The sequence below is a fragment of the Bos mutus genome, chromosome 8, assembly GCF_027580195.1.
Source record: "Bos mutus isolate GX-2022 chromosome 8, NWIPB_WYAK_1.1, whole genome shotgun sequence".
NCBI lineage: Eukaryota > Metazoa > Chordata > Mammalia > Artiodactyla > Bovidae > Bos > Bos mutus.
The window spans coordinates 89661656-89667186 of NC_091624.1; positions in this window are offsets into that span (position 1 = coordinate 89661656).

Consider the following 5531-nt stretch of genomic DNA (forward strand, 5'->3'; position numbering starts at 1 on the left):
TATATTCTTATTTTACATTTTACCCATCCATATTTTTAGTGATAACACCAAAGTGAAATCTTGAATTATTAGCTATCTGTAAAATGTCTACTTATCCATTAGGAAATTTTATATTGAGTCCCTACTAAATATCAGATACTATGGGCTAGGTATAAGTGATGAGCAAATCAGAGAGTATTAACTACAAAACTTGGTAACTGCCATTATATAAAAGTCCTGGATGCTATCTGAATGCATAATAAGGGAATTGATCTGGTCTGGTGGTCAAGAAAATTAAGGGATATTTGGGTTGAGATCTGTAAGATAATGTTAGTATTAATTAATCAAAGGAATGGGGCAGTAATTGCAAGGAGGAACATTCCAGGCTGAAAGAACTGCATGTGGCAAGCTCTGAGGTGGGGGTAAGTATGGACATCCTGAATGAGTGATGGTTAAACACATAAGCATAGCATCATTAACTCAATAGACATAAATTTGAGCAAACTCCGGGAGACTGTGAAGGACTGTGTGCTATAGTCCTTGGGGTTGCAGAGAAGGACATGATTTAGCAACTGAACAATAACAATAGTTAAGCATAGGGATGGAGGAGGAGAGTATGGCTAACTGTGGTTGGAAAATTAAGTACAGCAAAATCTTGTAAGGGCAGTATAGGCCATGTTAAGAATTTTTTCTTTATATTAAGAAAAGGAGAAGCCATTGATGTGTTTAAGCAGAGAAGTGATGTGATCAGATTTTCAGTTAAATAAAAGAAGAAAAAAATTACTTTAAATGCACATTGGAGAATGGTTTGGAGAAGAAGCAAGAATGGATACCTGTGGGCTGGCAGTTCAGCGGATAGATTATGGTAGCTTGAAGTAAAGTGTTTGTACCCAACATGGAAAGAAATAGAATGCTGTAAGGTATATTTAATATTTAAGGATTAACTTCAACAGAGTTTAGCAATAAATTTGAGATAGCAGATAAGAGAGAGGAAGATATTATGCAGATTTGTACAACTGAAGAAGTTGGTGATCATGGTCATCAAAATAAGGAATGCTGGAGGAGGATGCAGTTTGAGGTAAACATCACAAGTTTGCATTCAGAGAGCTTGAACTTGAGACATGGTGGTGTATCCAGAGTGGAGATGTCCAATATTAAAAAGATGGGTCTGGAGCTCAGAGAGGAGTGCAAATTTTAAATGCAAACTAATTTATACTGACAAATATAGAAATGAAATTTTATGTCACAATTTTAGCATGGAAGGTTTATTTTTCAGAAAAAAATAGTAAAAGTTATAGCAAATAATTCTGAAACATTTCCAGCAAAAAAGTTAATAAAATACATTGAAACCACCTCTTCCAATTTTAAATTTGCTTGATCATTCTGAAGACATTTTTTATACTTCTTTACATTGATAATATTTTTTGTTTATTTTTAAAAATTTAGGCTTAACATTTTTCTGATTGGTTATATGTAAGGACTAGTTCCCAAAATATGAATGCACAGGCATACTTTTGAAATGTCAGTTCAGTTCCAGACCATGGCAATAAGATAAATATCACAATAAAGCATTTGCAGAAATTTTTTTGTTTCCTAGTACATATAAAAGTTATATTTATACTATAGTCTGTAAGTGGATGCATGCTCAGTCTCTCAGTTGTGTCCTACTCTTTGCGACCCCATAGACTCTAATCCATCAGGCTTCTCTGTCCACAGAATTTTCCAAGTAAGAATACCGGTGTGGGCTGCCATTTCCTGTTCCTGGGGATCTTCCCTGACCCAAGGATTGAACCCATGTCTCCTGCATCTTCTGCATTGGCAGGAGGATTCTCTACTATTGTGCCACCTGGGAAATCATACTTAGTCTGAAAGTGAAGTGAAAGTGTTACTTGCTCAGTTGTATCTGACCTTTGTGGCCCCATGTACTATAGCCTGCTAGACTCCTTTGTCCCTGAAATTATCCAGGCAAGAATACTGGAGTGGGCAGCCATTCCCTTCTTCAAGGGATCGTCCCTGACCTAGGGATTGAACCTGGGTCTTCTGCATTGGAGGCAAGTTCTTTACCATCTGAGTCACCAGGGAAGTCCTATACTGTAGTCTATTAAGTGCTAAATTGCATTATGTCTTAAAAAAAAAAAACACACAAAGTGCATACCTTAATTAAAAATATTTTATTACTAAAAAATGCTAAACACTGTCTGATTCTTCAACAAATCATAATCTTTTTGCTCATGGAAGGTCTTAGTTCCATGTTGGTGGCCTCTGACTAATCAGGGTTGGTGGTTTCTGAAGACTGGTGAGAGTGTGGCTATTCCATAAAATAAGATAAAATGAAGTTTACTGCATTCATTAACTCTTCCTTTCATAGACGATCTTTCTGTAGATGCAATGCAGTTTGATAACATTTTACCCACTGTAGAATTTTTTTCAAAATTGGAGTGAGTCAGTCCTCTCAAATCCTGATGCTGCTTTATCAACTAAGTTTATGCAATACTCTAAATTCTTTGTTGTCATTTCAACAGTCTTCACAGCATCTTCATCAGGAGTAGATTCGATTTCAAGAAACTGTTTCTTTGCTCATCCATAAAAAGTGACTCCTCATTTATTAAAGTTTTATCATGAGATTGCAGCAATTCAGTTAACATCTTCAGGCTGCACATCTAATCCTAATTCTCTTGCTCTTTCCCCCACATTTGCAGTTACTTCCTCCACTGAAGTCTTGAATCCCTCAAAGTCATCTATGAGGATTGAAATCAATTTCTTCCAAACTCATGTTAATGTTTATATTTTGCCCTCTTCTCATAAACCATGGATGTTCTTAATGGCATCTAGAATACTGAGTCCTTTCCAGAAGATTTTCAGTTGACTTCGCCCAGAAGAATGACTATCTATGGTAGCTATAGCCTTATGAAATGTATTTCTTAAATAATAAGACTTGAAAGTCAAAATTACTCCTTGATGCATGAGCTGCAGAGGAAATGTTGTGTTAGCAGGCATGAAAACAATCTTAATCTCATTGTTTATCTCTATCAGAGCTCTTGGGTGACCAGATGCATTGTCAGTGAGCAGTTATATTTTGAAAAGAATCTCCCCCCCCACCCCGAGCAGTAGGTCTCAGTAACAGGCTTAAAATATTTAGTAAACCATGTGTAGACAGATGTACTGTCATACAGAGTCTGTTGTTTCATTTACAGAGCTGAGACAGAGTATATGTAGCATGATTTTTAAGGATCCTAAGATTTCTGGAATGGTAGATGAGCACTGGCCTCAACTTAAAAGTCATCGCTACATTAACCCCAGGCTTTGAATTTTGACTTCTCCTCTCTAGCTGTAAAAGTCCGAGATGGTAACTTCTTCTAATACAAGGTTTTATGTATAAATGAAAATCTGTGTTTAATAGAGTCACCTTTGTTAATTATCTTAGCCAGATCTCTGGATATCTTGCTGTACCTCCTACATCAGTACTTGATGCTTCACCTTGCACTTTTACGTTATGGAGATGTAAACCTCATGAACCAACTTCTGCTACGTTCAAGCTTTTCCGCTCACCTCTCTTAGCCTTCACACAATTGCAGAGTTAGGGCTTTCTTTGGGTTAGGTGTCTAAAGAGAATGCTGTAGCTGGTTTGATCTTACATTCAGACCGCTTAAACTTTCTCCATATCAGCAATGAGCCTCTTACTTTCTTGTCACTCATGTGTTCAGTGGAGTTGCAATTTTAATTTCCTTCAAGAACTTTCCCTTTTCATTAAAAAATTAACTATTTGGTACACAAGGCTTCCCTGGTGGCTCAGATGGTAAAGAATCTGCCTGCAATGTGGGAGACCCAGGTTTGATCCCTGGGTTGGGAAGATACCCTGGAGAAGGGAATGGCTACTGCTTCCAGTATTCTTGCCTGGAGAATCCCATGGACAGAGGAGCCTGGCGGGCTGCAGTCCATAGGGTTGCAAAGAATAGGACATGACTGAAGGATTTCATTTTCTTTCTTTCGGTGGGGAAGGCCTAACTTTTGACCTATACAGGCTTTCAACGTACTTTCCTCTTTAAGCTTAATCATTTCTGGCTTTGATTTAAAGTGAGAGACCTGCAACTCTTCCTTTTACTTGAAAGCTCAGAGGCTATTGTAAGGTGATTAATTGGCCTAGTTTTAATTTATCTCAGTGAATAGGAAGGCCTGAGAGGAGGGACAACAGACTGGTTCCAAATAGGAAAAGGAGTACGTCAAGGCTGTATATTGTCACCCTGCTTATTTAACTTTTTTGCAGAGTACATCATGAGAAACGCTGGGCTGGAAGAAGCACAAGCTGGAATCAAGATTGCGGGAGAAATATCAATAACCTCAGATATGCAGATGACACCACCCTTATGGCAGAAAGTGAAGAGGAACTAAAAAGCCTCTTGATGAAAGTGAAAGAGGAGAGTGAAAAAGTTGGCTTAAAGTTCAACATTCAGAAAACAATGATCATGGCATCTGGTCCCACCACTTCATGGGAAATAGATGGAGAAACAGTGGAAACAGTGTCAGACTTCATTTTTTGGGGCTTAAAAATCACTGCAGATGGTGATTGCAGCCATGAAATTAAAAGATGCTTATTCCTTGGAAGGAAAGTTATGACCAACCTAGATAGCACATTGAAAAGCAGAGACATTACTTTGCCAACAAAAGCCCGTCTAGTCAAGGCTATGGTTTTCCCTGTGGTCATGTATGCATGTGAGAGTTGGACTGTGAAGAAAGTTGAGTGCTGAAGAATTGATGTTTTTGAACTGTGGTGTTGGAGAAGACTCTTGAGAGTCCCTTGGACTGCAAGGAGATCCAACCAGTTCATTCTAAAGGAGATCGGTCCTGGGTGTTCTTTGGAAGGAATGATGCTAAAGCTGAAACTCCAGTACTTTGGCCGCCTCATGCAAAGAGTTGACTCATTGGAAAAGACTCTGATACTGGGAGGGATTGGGGGCAGGAGGAGAAGGGGACGACAGAGGATGAGATGGCTGGATGGCATCACTGACTTGATGGATGTGAGTCTGAGTGAACTCCAGGAGCTGGTGATGGACAGGGAGGCCTGGCGTGGTTCGATTCATGGGGTCGCAAAGAGTCAGACACGACTGAGCGACTGAACTGAACTGAACTGAACTGAGGAGAGGGAGAGAGACAGGGGAGGGCAGGTCAGAGGTGAAGTCATAATACACATATTTATCCATTAAGTCTGCCATCTTTATGTTGTTACTGTTTGTGGTGGCCTCAAACAATTACAACAGTAATATCAGAGATCACTGATCACAGATCATCATAACAAATATAATAATAACCCAAAAGTTTGAAATATCATGAAAATTATCAAAATATGACACACAGACATGAAAGGAATAAATGCTGTTGGAAAAATAGTGAAGATTTGCTTCCTGCAGGGTTGCCAAAAATCTTTAGTCTGTAAAAAACACAAGATCTGTGAAGCACAATTAAATGAAGTGCAGTGAAACAAGGTATGCCTGTAATTCAGATTGGAATAATCTATGAATTCAACCTTGGAATAATCTATTGAAGCAAATCAGAGA